At 40.2% G+C, this 17611-nt stretch overlaps 2 protein-coding genes across 2 annotated transcripts in view; one reads left to right on the plus strand and one right to left on the minus strand.

The window, feature by feature from the left end:
- Positions 1-2557, minus strand: part of LOC117761837 (olfactory receptor class A-like protein 4) — a 946130-nt gene extending 943573 nt beyond the window's left edge. The window contains exon 1 of the mRNA XM_034586118.1: positions 2527-2557. The gene's annotated coding sequence lies outside the window, so the exon portion shown is untranslated. The remainder of the gene's footprint in view (positions 1-2526) is intronic.
- The window catches only part of LOC117761830 (guanine nucleotide-binding protein G(i) subunit alpha-2), a 49959-nt gene that overhangs the window by 9227 nt on the left and 23121 nt on the right, over positions 1-17611 (plus strand). The gene's annotated exons all lie outside the window — the stretch shown is intronic.

Genomic DNA, 17611 nt, shown 5'->3' on the forward strand with positions numbered 1-17611 from the left:
GGTGCTTAGGGTGACATTGTTGTGACAGCTGTGCTATGAAGACCGTAATTGAGAGGTCAATTTGTTTCAGCCTGTCCTCAGTTGTCCTCTGTGACAACTGAACAAATAAAATGCATACACTTCAATACACACACTTATCTAGAGTTTTTCTCTTCAGAAGTTTTTACTCTGAACTTTTGTCTGTCGTGTTCTTTTGTCATATTCTCTCTATGAAACCTAAATTAAAGTTAAACACCGGTTCAGTTGTAAGGTCAGTTTGAGATTTGTGGATGCTGAAATGTATGTGCTGAGAATTTTAGAAACGCAATTTTTTTGATTCTTGTTAGACTGTTTGAGGTCATTTAGATAAAACCGTACCACCCACGTGGTTTGGGTTTGTGAAAAGGAACAACACGTTTATCTAGAACCGTGTCAGCTTCACAATATTGGTCATATGTTCACTGGATCACTATACTGATCTTCTTTAGCCTTTTATAATGGTATTGATTAGGAGCAGTGTACTGTTACTCCTCTCCCAGCAGCTACAACTTGTATTGCATTCAGACAAACCCAAACAGACACTCACAGTGCTGTGGAACCGAGGGTGATCATGTTCAGTTTGATACATTTTTTCTAAACAGAGAACCAAAGCTTATTTACCAACCATTAACTGGCAACATTAATTAGTTTCTGTAATACATAAAAATAAATACCAACACAACATTGTGATATTCACATATCACACACACCGGGCCTAGACACACTGTTATCCATTAATTATCTAGACGGTGTCAGCTCTCCATAGTCTTTATTTGTCCTGCCACAGTTTCATAGTGAACCAAATGTTGTGAACCAATATGACTCTTAGTCAGTGTTAAAAAGCTCTTAGTTAATGTTTTGTGCAAAACTTCATCATAGAGCCGTGCACAGCGCTCTTTTCATTGCTTTCTCTCTTCCCCCCCTCTTTCTCTTACATTATTACACATTGACCTATGTGTCAAAGTCAGACCAGCTATTGGCAGCACTTGGAGGTAACATGCCGTGGCCCAATGATCTGTAGAAACATCCATAAAGTTTTTACTGTTCTTAGGAGGCAAGCAGAACTTGGCATAATACCTGCCCTCTCTTGTCACTGTGGTGTGCATTAGAATAAACTGCATTCTGTTCAGTGGACAATCGCGGTAAAAGACCCCCATAAACAGGCCAGGCCAACCTCAGCCCTCAGCACAGCGGACAGTTTGTCGACTGTTTTTTATTCAGAAATAGCAACATGTCATGATGTGGGTTCAGCCTACTTAAACAGTCTGTTAACTATGAGATCTGTGGCTTTTTAGTGCTTGGTCTTATTGCTCCAGCCACACTTGCAGCTGAATGACCTCAACTAATGGCACAAAAAGACATGTATTGGTGCTCTGAAATTGATTCATGCCAACAAATTAGACTCGGGTTGTGAAGCAAATATACTGTTTCTTCCTGACAAATTGTGTTACTTCAAAAACGCTGTGTTCGCCTTCCAAAACCAATCAATTTCCTTCTGTTCAGCACATTATGATCCTCTGTGGATGCAAGTGATTTCACGCTTTTCAAATAAGAAAGGCCCACATGGAGCGGAGATTGAGACCACAGCCACACTTTCTTCAGCTCATTTTCATCATAGGGTTTTCTCATATGTCTCTCTTACTGTAGTACTCGGCTCTCTCTCTCTCTGTTACCATTTTATGGTTGCAGACTCAGTTGCAGATAGGATTGACATCATTTCCTGTTTCACCCACCCCCACCCTCTCTTTCTCTCCTTAAGCTGTCACTTCCTCTTTCAGATGGCTGCATGTAAAAGAGAAGTACATTTGTGTCTTTTGTTCAATGGGTTGAGGATATCAGCACACCCATCCTGTGTCAGTGGTGTCTGGCTCTGATCCTCAGTCTGTTGGCACCACTATCTGTCACGCGCAACAATGAAGCCCATAAAAAAGTCCACCTTAAACATTTTGTACATTTAATACTGTGTACTCGGAAGGCAGTCCTCCCTCCTCTTTCTTTTGTAATTTTTTTTGATGGCAGTATGAACAATGCCAGTGACAGATTTCACAGTAAGGAAAAACACATGAAAATGACTTAAGCTTGACACACTAATTAATTGGCTGAGTGTAAGCCATGACACTTGTAGTTATAACTCATCTTTTACTCATCTTTTACTCATAATACACAGTCAGCATTGGTATGTGTCTGAACACACCCCTTGAGCTGAGAGGGATTTTTGGAAAGAATGTTGTAGAGCCATAAAATATGTTTGTACTTTTGTGGTGTTGTTTTGTTTTCCACCCCATTTTAAAAAAAAAAAAAAAAAAAAAAAAAAAAAAAAAAAAAAAAACTCCTAAAGCTGCAGGGCCCAATAGAGAAGCATGTTGGAAACCCCATACCAAGATGTAAAAAAAAAAAAAAATGCCACTTGTTATTGTGTGGGCTTGTGTGTGTTTTCGAGGGGCTTTCGTGTGTAAAATTTGATGTGGGAGGCCGGCGGACATTAAATACAACATAAACTAATTCTACTTTAAAATGAGCTCAGAAACTTTCCCATGAGGGATTAGTAGGCATGTTAAAATGCACGGTGGTCGGGACACAATAGAGCAACTTAATAATGTAACCTTTAAGATTATATTCTCTGCAGCTGTGAGATGAATAACTGAATCAGTCAACATGTGCTGCTGACTTAACAGTGTACAAATAACAGTTAATGGTATATCTAACAATAGCCTAAATGCCAATGGTCTAAATGACTGTTAAAACATTCTGGGGAAAAAAATTTATAAAACTAACAAGGGGGCATTTAAATGTGTTGCACAAGACAAGTAACATAATAAATAATTTACAACATGTCAACCTATGGGGAAAGCTTATCTTGAGTCTGAAGAAATTCACTCTATTTTTCCTCTAAGAGATTATTTGAATCCATTTATTTGTGAATGAGTTTCATTTGAAACCTTTTATGATGTTTGTCACTGACATATTGGCAACAGTATTTATTTTTGCAGGAACACAAACTAACTCATACGCACGCAACACCAGGCTTTTAACGGCTAATTTTGACGGAAGCGAGTGAGTTAGGGAGAGACGCTTTAAGAAGAAATGCATTCTAAAGCAAGTTTTCATCTGAGTTTTCAAGTTTAAGCGAAAGGGGGAGAAAAAGCTGACTCAGCACCTGCCAGTGGCTCCAAGATGGTTTTAATCAGCGCTGCTGGTAAAGCGGGAGCTGCTTTTTTTCAGAGGAAAAGGGCGGCACCTCAGCCGTATATGTCTCCCAGAATAGACCAAGGCCAGTCTGAGCAACCTGGGTGAAGAATGTGTGCATTACACCTGGGTCAGTGTGAATATCAACAGTCTTTATTTAAGTGAATATCAACTAAATAAATCTACCTTTGTCACTCTTGTATTTTTCTTATTCCCCTCCCTCTAGCCTTGGGCTGCGGCTGCACCCCAATATACTCACTTGCTCAGGCCAGGTGGCTCTTCTTCCTCTATCTGCTGTTTCAGATTAAAAACCCTGCAGAATCATGCATTTGTGACTTCACAACATTGCAGAGGTTGCACTAAGGTGCATGTAGTGAAAATACTGTGGGGCGAGTCTCATGAGTAGTACAGCTCATCTCAGCTGTAACTGGTCACAGAAGAGTATGCGTAAAAGCCCATGTGTACATATACTGCCTGTGTACACTTATAGGGGAAAGCTCCTCTTTAAGCCCATAGTGAAAATATCTTCAATACCGAGGCTCAGTTTTGTCCAGTTCAATATTCAGCTTAAAACCCAACAAGCTCACAACTGTGGGAAATTCCCACAGGGGGAATGGGGAATTAGTTTATTGGTTCTCCTCAGAGTTAGTTTCCATGGATTGATCTCACCAGTAATGTTAAACACTGTGTTACCACGCCAAATGAAACAGCTCCGATATTCCAGCTTGTCCCTTAATAGTGTTTTCATAGGATCTTAAGAATTTCAATACAACTAATAAGATTAGATTATTCGCTGTAAATCCTTTATAAATAAGAAACTACATCAATTCCCACGTTTGCATCATTCCCACTAAATTCTTTTGATTTCGACTCTGGATGTTAAACTGTTTTTGCACTTTCCACTTAAATAACTCAAATTGCAACAACTGTGCCAATGGCTCGAGGAGCTGTGTGCCTTCCATTCCTACCACAGTTGACGAATGTTGGTGAGCCGGAGGTTAGGAAAACTAATAAGTAGAGCATATGATGGTCTTATCCACATTATTAAGAATTCCTTCCCACAAACAGGCGAGTTCATTGCGGTTGTGGTGATAGCCAAGTTGTGTGCTGGGGTAATCACAGTCCATACACTGACAAAAGGAAAATAACAATAACAGCCAAGGAGATATCAGTCAGTGTGTGCCCACCATCTGGAAGAGAGAGAAAATGAAAAATAGAAATTGTGTTAAAGATGACGCACTTCTCCTGCTTCTCTCAGATGTAAACACAAGTTGTTTCCAGACATGGACTGTTTACTTTTCTTTACTGAAGAACGCAGCAGGAGATTGTCGGGGTCACAAAAGGGGATGTGATGTGGTGGAGCCCTGGTAGAAAATGGGAGGCAGTTCATGGCGTCTCTGCTGCGGAAAGCAAAGTGTTTTTGTTTGCAGCACATCAACAGCAGCCCTTATCGACAAAAGCTCAAGGATCCTGTTGTCTTTACTAGTTGGCATCTTTGTCTGACTCTTTTTTTCATTCAGAGGTATTTGTGCTCTTCCAGTTTTGCTACTGTTACATGTTAGAAATGTCATCAACTTGCTTGCTTTGGATTTGCCGAATTTGTTTTGCTGTATTTTCACTTTCCGGACATTTTAACTAGGTTGCTGGCAGGAAAAATTCTGGAAAATGTGTCTATAAACAACTGCAATGGCTCAGCTTGGTATGGTCTGATTCACAGGTTATTAAAAGTCACAACAACACACAACTCCATTTTTATGACTCTTTCCTTTCTTTTTCAACCTTTGAACTTCTGGGGTGAGATCTGTAGCTGTAGACAGACTGGATAACGATATGGGACTGTGACAGGTGCCGACAGGTAGATTTCACTGAAGTAGGGGTGACAGTCAAAGAAACCGACTTTAGCTGACTGTTTATGCTGCAGGATTGTGTTTTGTCTTCACTCAGACAATAAACTATTAAGGGCGCTGAAATTTTACTTTTTATCTTCACAGCATTAATGTGGAAACCTCTGAATTAATCAATAAGATAAGGCTCGTCCTTTAACGACCTATAACCTCACCAGTGTGTTTTTTTTTTTTTTTTAATGGTTTAATTTTTAATTTTTCAATTGACTTTATCTTTAAAACATGACACACAACAGAGTGTTTTTTGTTGATATCATTGCCCCAAGTTACAGATTTTATCAGCGTTTCCACTGCAGCTCTGGATACTCGACTCAGTGGCCGAGGGCAAAGCTAGATGTTATCACATTCAGTCAAACCAACAATGAAACAAAACAGAGAAAAACTTGTATGGGTCTCTGAAGCTTTTCACATTGATATTTCAGTGTGCCCAGTCTATAGGTCGATATCAGTTTCACTTTATTATTTGGGGCAATGATTATTAGTGCCCTTGCCGTTATCTCAGACCAATTAGCATGGAGGTTTCAGACAAGTAGCTCTCTGTTAAGGTGACTCTAATGTCAGACCACCACTGATACCCTGAAGGAACAATTGAACCATAATTAGCTTTTACTCACTGGAGAGATTTGCTCCTTTCATTTCAGCTTAATGATTGGATTAGTTTTGTTTGCTCAAAGCTGAAGCTTTAGCTCTGTATTAGACTGCATTAGGCCTTTATTGCTCTGGCACCATTCCTTGGCCAATAAAAGCACATTTTTGCCTTTGTAGTCGGAGCTTGCTCCAAAAGTAAACTAATTATACTTAGTTTAGTTTTACTTGTGTTGAGCGTATGTCTGTGTAACTGTGTAATGTGAGTTATAGTTGCAGCAATTAGAAACTGATTACTGCAGATGTTCTCTCCAGTGATGAGCAGTAAGCGAGTTCTACTTCATACATTATTATACTGCATAACTGTGCAGTTCTCAGCTAATGATCTGAGCAATACAGTCTACACTAGTGTCCTGAGTTGTTTTTATAGTTAATTTTTCTGAAAAAACAACAGTAATATTCTTGGGTTGGGTACAGTTGACATTTGAACTAATATGTTACTGGTTCCTAAAACTCCGTCCCCAACAGTACATCTTTGGTTCTTTACTCTCTCTGTAGGTGTAACTTTATAGCTTGAGTTTTGTCCATATAGCATTTTCAATTAATATAATATTTGTCCTATATTATGGTGTCAAAAGTACTGGTGTAATTCCGTTGGTACTCTTAATATGACCATGTTTGATAGCCAGCCCCAATGATTCTTACTGATTACCACACCGAAGTTCATGAGTGGTCAGAGACGTAGCGTTGCAGATCGACAGATCTCTGACCGCTAGTAGGAATTCAAAGTCGATTGCTCAAGGCCTTTTCAACAGGGTGAAATGTGTTTGTCAGTGGTGAGTCTGTGTCTGCACCAGAAAATCAGTCTCTGCTCTTGTTGCATCAGGATTCTGCTGGCCTCCCTAAAGAAGCTATACTTAAAACCTTCTAAATTGTCTATCTAGTGTCGATAGCATTTGAAGTTGAAATCAGGTGTAAACAGACTCTTTTCCGTTTTCTCTTTGCTTGACCGAAGTGATGACAAGCGTATGCAGTGATTAAATTAGTTGTTGCAAACTTGCAAGAAAAAGAGACATGGCGGAAAAATTGTCCGTATTGCAGCAGTGGCAAAAAAAAAGAGCGGTGCCGGAGGGAAAGCGTGCACGAGTTAGCAGACTGAAAAATGGTTAAGGACGGGGGGCCTGTAAGCAAAGTCCTCAAGTTGGAGCAGAGCAGAGTGCAGCTGAGCCTCTGGCAGGGACACAGCACTGAGGGCTTTATTGTGATTTGTAATTATGTGGTTTTCAGTGGGGCCTCAGTTTGGTGCGCTCCCACACTAAGGCTCTTTTTAGCCAGGGAATACTGAGTAGGAGAACAGAGAGAGGGTGGGGCCGGGGTCACTATTTCTGCTAAACCAAGAATGAGCAGACATGGCTGGAGCTTCACTGGAGTGTTGAATTGGAGCCACGCAGAATCCGTCAGATTTACATTCATATGCGTACTTGACTTGTTGGAAAAAAGGGTTGGCAGCTTTCGTTTTCCTCACCATTTCCTTTGTGGGATGAATATGTCTAAGGTTGTTATGATGTTTAAACCGGACAACTGCACATTTGTAGAAAATTGAGTTATAATTCATGAGCTGAATGAATGATTGAGATCCGTGGAAGAAAAGTGAGCCAGTATGGGTAAAAAAGGGCACAAATAGTCTACGGGTGTCTGAAGAGGAACACTTATTAACATAAAAAAGAAAGATGTAAAATAGAAGGGAAGTGACAAGTTTAGGCTGCACACGAATCGGAAAGAAAATGGGTGATTGACGGGGTGATAAACGAAGGAGGCTGACGAGAGAGCAGAGGTGATAACAAAGTGTTAGAGTGTTGAATTGCCGTGGTGCATATTTTGCTGTCAGTCGGGGGCTGAGCTGTGCCAGTTAAGTTAAAGAGCACAGAGGGCTGTACTGAGATCAGTTTCAGAACTGGGCAGGAGGAGCACAGCTTCATCAGAAGCCTCTCTCTCTCTCTTCTGTTTATACCCGCATGCTCCTTTTAATTGCTGAATTCTGAACTATCCTCTGGTGTTTGTTATGATTTGTTTTATATCGACCTGACTTTTTCAACAGAAAATCCTTTTTAAAAGAGCTGTTCTTCGTTTTAGTTTCAAGTCAAACGTGCTGTGTATAGACAGTGACTCAGAGCCTTTCTGTGCATCTGTTTATCGATCACTCTTCTCAGAGTCTGCCCTTAAAAGCAGACTGAGCCTAAGGCAGTAGGCAATGCATTGACTCAAACCTGACCACGAAGGCTGCCAGTTGTGGCAGGTTGATGATCCTGTTTTCTGCTTTGTTTTTACCTTCATGAAGCACAGCACACATTTATACCTACAACACTCAGTGCATCCATACACAAATAAATCTCATATCAGATTCAGAAGGAAAGTTTCCGTTCAGCTCTCCACATTGCCAGTGCATACTTTGGTTCCATTTGGCTCTGGGTTTTTTTTAGATCTCCGTTCTTCAGGCGTGAAAAATGGCCTGCCTGTTACACTCCGGCTTGATTAAAGACTGTGGTGAAATGAGGCTTCAAGACAATGGAGGATTCGGTGCTGCATCGCCGTGGGGGATGGCCTCCCTTCCTTCTCCAGTGGACCCTAAATACAGCTTTCCCCCATCTTTACCGGAGGACTCTTTTGTTAACATTGTCACTTCTCAATTACAGTCCAGCTCAGCCCAGGCACATGTTTAATCCTGATGTTTTCCAAGCTCGGTGTCTCACTGTTTTCTTTGGCCCGGTCTCGTGTAGTGGTTCAGGAGCAGAGACGAGGTAATTTGGGTTTGCAGTCTGGGAAACGCAGGGCACAGCAGGGCTTGTTATGAGCTGTAATGTCTAATTTTCCAATGATTGTCTTAACATGGTTTTAAGGCTGGTTTTGCAGATGCTACGCATTGTACGGTGGAATGATCCAGAGCAGTGTGTTATTGGTTTGATGGATGTTTCAGTCAAGCAAGATGATGATGTTGAAGAAGCAGTCTTCAACTTAGGCAGACACTTTGTGTGTGTGTGTGTGTGTGTATGAATACAAGCAGGGGGAACAGGAAGGGCAGGGCAGGGGCTGTTCAGCATGTTTCCTGTGAGGCAGGAAGTGAGCAGGGTCAGACCACAGAAGCACTATGAGTTGTTGCTCTGAACTGCTGCTGCCAAAGTCCAAAATAAACAATCTATTGGAGCATCACTCCTCCCTCTGATTTCATTCTTGGATATGATTTGACTACTTCATTCAGTTTTGTCTTACTGGCCAGTCAGCACAACCCCTTACGGCTGCATGGAGCCTTATATCATTGTCTTTTTTTTTTTCTCCTGAGACCTTAACAATGTCCTAAATGACAATGGTCACTGGTCCCTGGAAACACCTGTGTTCAGGTTGCTCTTGCCACAGAAGGGTCTTAACAACATAACAACATAATAGGAACATAAAAGGAACCCGACATTTGTATGATCTTGAACGTTATTCATTTTTATTTTAATTAAATGAGCAGAAAAATGGATGACTCAGCTGTTTGGGTCTTGTTGGTTTAGACTGACATTAAGCACTGTTTTGGATATGATCTTATGCTGCTCCCCCCTTTTTTTTGTATTCATACACATAGACAAAATCATTAGCCAAACTGGGAGTGTAGTGGAAGATGGACCCCCTGGTAAGAGATGGAAAAAACCCATCACCACCCTCCTCTGTAAGGTCTGCTGTTAATTTCCAGCAGAGAGAACTGAAGAAACCAATCTTTGTAGCACACATTGATTATTTGAAACGATACAGTACATGCTGTACATTACTGAACAGACAAAATATACCCTTAAGGTTTAGCATCCTTCAACTCTAGAATCAGCAGCATCCTTTTATTTGGCAGATAAGTGCTCATATCTGGGCGTGAAATTTGATGACAGCTGGGTTCACTCTTCCCCAGATTCTTCATGAAAGGGCTTTGAGACGCTCTGACTGCTGCAGGTGCTGTAAAATGCTCTGTAGTAGATCTGTAATATTTCTCTCCAGATTATCTTCAGTTCTGTTGTTGTTCACTCTGACAGGACATTTTTGCTGGGCTTCATGAAGGGTTAGGGTTATCAAATATGTTCAAATCATGCATAATAAAAGGTTTAGGAGGTCATAGAGTTTGTGGAAAACTTAAACCTCTGAACCACTGTGTATTCTGTTTGACCTTCACAAGGGCAAGTTCCGCTCTCAGCTCTGACTTCCTGTCGACAGCAGCAGAAAGCCGAGGGAGATGAGCTCTGTCATTGTAAAGATGTCTTCTTTTCTGATTCCTGTTCTTTCCTTTGACACAAACTTCCCCAAATTAGCACTGAGCCACCAGCATTTTGGTTCTCCTTAAGGCTGAAAGACAGGGAACATGGTAATTATAAAAAAAAGTACTTGCTATGATCGTGACACAAATATCTAACAAGCATTTAAATCACCACTGTGGAGGTGACCTTGAGCAAGACAGCTAATTCCTGACCCCTCCACTGGTGCCGTTCAGTGGATCCCACTGTGGTTGTTTTGGAGGGGGGTTGGAGCACAGCGTTCAATCTTTGTGAATCTATGTTTGGTAAATAAGGGTAAAAAAAGGCCGAAAAAAGAGCTCAGTTGTATGTACTCAGCAAAGAGACCTTATCTCTGCCTTTCTCTCGGCCATCTAGCCACAGGGCTCTGTCGCCAGGCTGCACTGTCAAGGTAATGTTTTCGTTGTTGACAGTCAACTGTGAGGTATTACTCCTCGGTGTAATAGTGTTAATGAAATAATCTGCCTCGTCTGCTCATATTCGACCCAATGTTTAATGACAGTCTTCTGCATGTCAGCTTCAGCGAACCGTAATTGTTAATGTGTGGAAAGGTCCAGATAGCTTATGGTTTCAGCTCTCTGGTTACTATGGTGATTATCACTGGAGCAGAGTGTGTTTTGAAAGCAAACAGGTCTGTTTTGGCACTATAACCAGCTGGGAGGATGTCACTGACAGCAAAGACAGTCACTGTCGCGTGTGCCTGTTTGTGTGTGTTTTTAAAAGAATGTTTTCTTATCTGGGTAGATTTGGCTTTGATTCTCTCATGACAATGTAGGGATGTGACATAAATCATGGTGCTCGTTTTATGAGGATGACTCTGCATTTTCCAACTAGTTCCACAAACGTTGCAGACATAAAATACTAATGACACTGGTCACATTTAATGGGTTTCATAATCAGGGTTTCTGCAGGGGTCTTAAAATGCCCAAAAAGTCTAAAATTGAATCACCTGAAATTTTAAGATTCTTAAATACGTAAAAATATTGGCTACTTGGTCTGGACTTTCAGTTCAGTAGGCACGTTTACTGAACGAATGCAGCGGGTCCACATGCAGAACTTATTTGTGTGCATACGGGTCTCAAAGTCCAAGGGGCAACTTTAGCGAAAGACTGGATGTGCAGTAGGCTCGTGGTCATGGCGGCCGCAGGCAAACAGGAGTTTGAAGACCCTCCCTCATCATTTAGGTCTGCTGTGTGGGAACACTTCAGTTTCAAAGTCAACTAAAATGATGACGGACAAAGACATGTGGATTGTACAAAAGCTGCATGTCCACATTGTGCGACTGCTATTGGATATGTAGCTGGTAGCACGTCGAACATGTCTACAGAGTGACGTCCCACTAATGTTGGAGGGACAAGGAAAAAACAAGTTCAGTGCAAATCCAGCTACTCATGGCAATTAAGCTTGTAAATAATTCAGACCACTTTAAAGCAATGACGAGCGCCATTTATGTTTTTATAGTAGCTGATATGCGACTGTTCTCTTTTGTTGCTGTTTTTTTTTGTACCGTTACACCCCTACTACTTGGCCTTAAATACATTTAGGTAGATCTTCCTTATGTTAAAATTCATTTAACTCTGCTGACATCTTGCTTTAAAATGAGTAGGTTTTTTAAGAGAAACATTTTGGCAGCATGCATAGTTTGTCATGACTTTTAGTTCTTTCTCAACTATACATATTAGCAAACTCTAATAAAACTACAAACAAGACCAAAGGGGAACTGATAAATACGCTTGGCTGTGGTAAAGACCAGATATCGTAGGTTAACGAGGGTTATTCTCTACATAGCTACTTCAACTAATTGTCAATTATGGGGAAGTATATGTCATTCTTTGACCCTGATATTACCACATAGGTCTTCAATTTCATTCCTTAAATCTTAAATGTAACTTAAACTGATTATGGTCTGCATTTCCATCTGTCCACATTAGGGTGGAATAAAGCACCACTTAAAATTTATGCTGTGGCCAATCAGATATCAGTGAAATTCTGTAACTCCTCAGAGGAAAAAACGAGTGTGTAAAGGGTTTTGGTACATTTCAGACCCATTTACTTATTTTACCCTGCAGCCAGTAAGAGTAGCTCCTTTCACTGTGGATTTCTGTCAATAACTGTTAAACCTGAAGTCAGAGAATAAAAGTGCTGCTGATCGTTACAAACACTGTGTGTGCTAAAGTTGTGTCGAAAAGAAATGTTCAGCAGTTAGTGGACAAATAAAATAAACTGTGCCTGTTGGCTCAGAACTTGTGGGTTACATGTAAAACTTCCCAGGTTGGACAATATCTTTCAATGAGTGAAAAATACTGTTAAGTACTTTTTATTTTTGATATCGCGTTGGTTTATTTCAATCATAAACTTGGTAATTGAATGTCTCTGCGATCTTAACTGGTAATATGTCAGTTACCCAGGCCCATTTTAAACCCGATTCACTAGACAGAGCATTTGTCTGTCTGTCAGCCTGTCCATCCATCCGTCTGTCCTTCACTGTCTCTGACTGTGTCTCTTTCGCTCCCTCTTTTAAGAGTCCAGGGCCATCTCTCTGGTCAGCTGCAGAGAGACGAGCCTGAAAGGAAGTAGCATAAACAAAAGGAAAGCAAGCCAAACAAAGCTGCAACGAGGCTTTGGTGGACTTGCTGGTTCAGGGGCGACGTGCTCACACAAAGAGCTCTCTGTGAGAGTGGTGGTGCTCCGTATTCTTGTGGAGTACTCGCTCAGTCACACACGCACACACATTTGCTTCACTATCCCTGTGGGGACAATTCATTGACATAATGCATTCCAGGGCCCTACCCCAACCTTAACCATCCTAACTAAATGCCTAACCTTGACCCTAGTATTAAACCTAACACAACATAAACCCCCAAACCAATCCTTTACCCTCATAAAAGTAGTCTGGGCTCATAGGGACCTCCTTTTCTGTGCACATGAGTGATATAAAAGTGAGTACAGACACACAGCATAGTACACAGTGACAGAGGTAACATGAGCACACAATTCTAGTGTTTCACACACATGGTTTTTATGGCACATTAACTTTGCTGAATATGTCAGTAAATATCTTAAATCGCTGCCATGAATTACCAAGACAGCTCTAGGGTCTAGACCCCTTAATGTGTCCTGCCACAGTTTCATATTGAATTTAAATGTCCTTTTCATGCCTCACAATAACTTAAATGATCTATAATAAAGTGTTTTGTGCCGTTGCTTTATTCTAAATCTATATGCAGCACATCGATTCGTTGAGCTCCTTCCTGTCTCTCTCCTTCTCGCTCCCTCTAACACATACATTGGCAACCCTCTTAGGATAATGCTGCGCTTAGTCATTGACGCTGTAAATCTCTTGCTTATGATACAAAGGAACAGCATATGGTAAATAACAGATGGTAGCCAATGCATATTACTCATGTAGCGTACACATGTATATGTCATATATATATAGTCTGTACCATATTATGGTCATGTAATCCATGATTTAAGTAAACCATGAGACGGTTGAAGGGCAGAATAAGGTCAGTCATAGGTCAGTCATAGAACAGGCTGAAGAACAGGAAAACTCATCAGGCTGTAAATAAACAAGTTACATGAGTTGTAAAGAAAAGGTATGATCATGAATGTGTGTGTAAGAGCAAACGTGTTTACAGTCACATGGCTGTTGAGAAGAGTAACCATTTAATCCTGGGTCAATTTGTCAATAGAATTAAATACTGTAAGTCTTTCAAAAGGGAGGTCAAGGTGCAGGGTGAGTACCAGTACAACACAACTGGAGCTGACACGGACTCAGCTTTTAGTTAAGTGAGATATATTTTGGAAAGAGGTAACTTTAGGCAAACTCATTTCTTTCACCAGGACATAAGATAAGATTAGATTAACCTATGTTGATCTTCTGTAAGAAGCACAGGCTAGCAACGCAAAGGGAGAATATAGTAAGATTAAAAATATGAATAGAAATAGTATATACAATAAAGTAGAAATAATACTATACATACAAGGGGAAAATATGCAATATAAGGATAGGGATGAATCTTGAAATTTACATTTTAGTGTTTGACTGTGGGTGCTTTGACTTGACTCTTACTTTTCCCCACTGACCACTCTGTGCTCCTCAGTTGAAAAAGTGTATAAATAACTTTTGGGACGCAGTGAGAGTCTATCTAATGTGTTTTTCCTTAATGATGGTAAACAAGGAGACATTTAGAAGCAAAGTTATCTCCTTTTGAATGGAAAAAGTAAAGTAGGTTGTTAGCTATTTTTGCTTTAAACTGTATTTATTAGTGAGTTTTTCCGCCCTGACCCTGATCTGAGTTGTTTAATATTTAGTATCTGCTGATACTAAGTCCTATCTAATCCTTAAATGTTGATTAAACTGTCAGTGTATCCAACACAGCTGTGGACTACTTCATCTCACGCTGCTTATTTGTTATGGGCTTCTTGATTTTAATCAGGGGCTCAAATTATGACATTTCTGCTAAGATGTAAATGAAAGTTCAGTTTGGACAAAGCCACCCCTGACAGTGATGAGACAATCCACTTAAAATAAGATGATTCCCTCTGTTGGATTTGTTGAATCACTCATCACACTCGTAGTGTTGTTACAGAGTGGAGGTTGTTCTCAACAGGTACTGACAAGCGGTGTGCAGACACACAAACCGACAGCAGCTACCGACGGCAGCTGAGTTAATGTAGTGACAGCTGATATGACAAGCCGCTGACAGCGTTATTTTAACAGACGACAGCAACACTTAGGACAGGTCTAAAAAATAAGCTGCAGCTGAATGCTTTCTACTCTGATTTGATAATGATTATTATCGTTGGAGCTCAGAGAACAGAAAATGTTTTACCTTCACTATTTCACTGGCTTATGCAGCAGGTAACTGAACTGTAGAGATCACTACCACCAAAACAAGGGCTCAGTCCATTTAGAGGAACAGGATGTCACAGGTCCAGCAGTTCTGTAAGCATGCAGGTCGTCAGGCAGCAGTCCACGTGAAATCACATTTTTAACCATAACCTAAAAGAGAAGCTGCTTTAGCGGTATTTCGTGATACGTTTTCACACTCGTGCTCCTAAATGTAATTCACAGTCGCAAAAGGTATTTTTATTCACTAGTGAAAACTGTCACACTGTCGAGCCTTGTTCAGTTTTTTTTTCCTGCCTACAGCACAGTAATGCAAATTAAACACACGTAATGTGCATTTTTCCCAGCCCAAGCCTCCAAGTGAAGAGGAACTGTTGATACTATGTAGCATGAACCCTAAAATACAAGTAATACACATTTACTTATGGTTGTTACAGCACAGAGTTTGGTAGTAAACCAAATTTGAATGTTGAAGTTGGTGTGAGGGAATTATGAACAGATGGAAAATGTCTGTTCGACATTTCAAACAGAGATAATCACTATCACGTTGTCAAAGAGAATTGACAGAAATAAAGTGCAACTGTCTGTCACCTAGTCTGGACTGAATGATTGAAACAGCAGAGAACCGTTAATGAATCTGCCGAGGAGAGACACTGGTTGGGGACCTGTTCAGACATACCAGAATACACAATTAAACTAATAATGGACATGTTACCTGAGGAAATTAAATCAAATGATGTTTTTTTGTTTTTGTTTTGTAAAAACTATTTGGCCTTGCAGTTAATACAGATCCTGCGATATTTCCTTTAGAAGACCCCTACATTTAGTTTACCATCATCAAAAGACCAAATGAGTGACTTGTGGAACAATGGTTCTCATCCCTTCAGTTCAGAGATTTGAAGAAATATGAAGGAGCATTGAGTCTGTTCCACGTGAAGGCCCAACATCTTACTAAAACACATTTTCCTTTGCTTGTCACCCGTCTTTAGAATTGTTTTTAATGGAATTTCATTTTGACAAATATTGAACCTATATATTACCTTGAAAAGAGGATGGTTTTACATAGTGTGCCAAGGCTCTTAGGTGTGACGGAACCATTCCAGGGTTTCATTCTGTTATCTGCACAGAAACTAATACAGCATCAGCTCTTTTACTTTGCATCACAGGCTGGATATCATACCTGTAAACGTCCATTGCTCTTTCATTATCATTTTCTTTTGTTTCGATTTTCTCTGATGAGATAAACATTTACTTGGCTCTCCTGATGTTTGGATACAGTATCTCAAGGGGCTTTTCTCTGTCCTCAGTGTTCATACATCAGCAGCTTCACACGTACACTGGTGGGGGCAGGAAGCAGCAGCTCATTGGTTCCGCTCAGGGAAACGAGCGTTTTTTGGTTTGTCGAATTTGACACCTGTCTTCAGTTTCCATACCTAAGGCATCCACACCAGAGAAACCAATTATTTCACAGGTCTTGACAAAAATAATTATAGGTTTTTACAATATATTGCAAAGATACCCTCCCAGTCAAAACCTAGAATATCAGCAGCACTCTCCTACAGAGCTTCCATCATGATTTAAATATCATTTCTTCATCTTGTACAGTTTATTCAAAGTCCTATGTGAGTTTGAATGTTGGAACCAGGAACTCTGCAATTAACTTTGCCTTCATGATATAACGAGTCTTTCATGCAGTGAACGGTGTCGGCAAAGCAAGTTTCAGTCTGCGTGCTCTCAGGAAAATGTGTAAACCGTTCAGAAACCTCCCATTTCACCCCTCCTCTTTTCATTTCCTGTGCCCTTTTTCATCTTGCAAGTTGAGGTTGCTATAGTGACACAGAGAAGGAATAAACTTCCTGTCTGTTTCCTGTGGTTAATTGAGGACTTATTTATTCTTTAGAATCACTGGCACACATCAGATTATCATCATCTACACTTCACTCCATCAGTTTGCTTGTTGAGCTGAGCTAATATTCAGAACCTTCGTTTTAAATGTGAATTATTTCATTGTGCCTTTCCAGGTTGCCAAAAATTAATATGTCAGGACTTGAGAAAAAGAGAGTGCTTCATTAATGAGCTGACATCCTCTAGCTTTTAGAATCATGCAGCATAGCAGCAGGAGCACTGCTCTCTATATAGAAGTGGCTGCACAGTGAGTCTAATATTAAATCAGAATGTGTTTTTCATTATTCATGAGTTAAATCTTAAAAACCCTCTACTTCCCGAAAACCTTTGGGCAGTTCACTTCATGAACGTGGCGTTTCTCTGCTACTTTAACGAAGTCAGCTCCTGAATTACACATCTAGTCAGTAGATGGGTAGATAATCCGTTTATTCAAACATTTTAGGATACATTTTATTTTTTCAGATACGGGTTCAAATTAGCCAAAAACGGTTACTGCACTGAAAGAGAAACAGATTATAGTTCAGGAAAGTATTTTGAAACTACATCTTTGGTTATTGATTGTAAATTTTAGCTTTAACTGAAGAGAAACACCTTGTCTTGTTTCTTGGCCTCTGCTCATATCGTACATCGTAAAATCCGTGTCAAATCGAAATATATAACATGTGTAATTATCTTTGCTTCATTTACTATTTGGCTTTAAAGTTAATTTTGAGACAGAGCAGGTTTTATACTCAAGTTAAAGTTGGTTTCAAAGTCGGAGAGTGTCATTTAAATGTGATTTGAAATGCTGAGCGGTGATGTTTGCTCTGACCATGTCAGGTGCACTGGTCTGGTCGCACCCTTCA

The sequence above is a fragment of the Hippoglossus hippoglossus genome, chromosome 5 (assembly GCF_009819705.1).
Source record: "Hippoglossus hippoglossus isolate fHipHip1 chromosome 5, fHipHip1.pri, whole genome shotgun sequence".
NCBI classification, from domain to species: domain Eukaryota; kingdom Metazoa; phylum Chordata; class Actinopteri; order Pleuronectiformes; family Pleuronectidae; genus Hippoglossus; species Hippoglossus hippoglossus.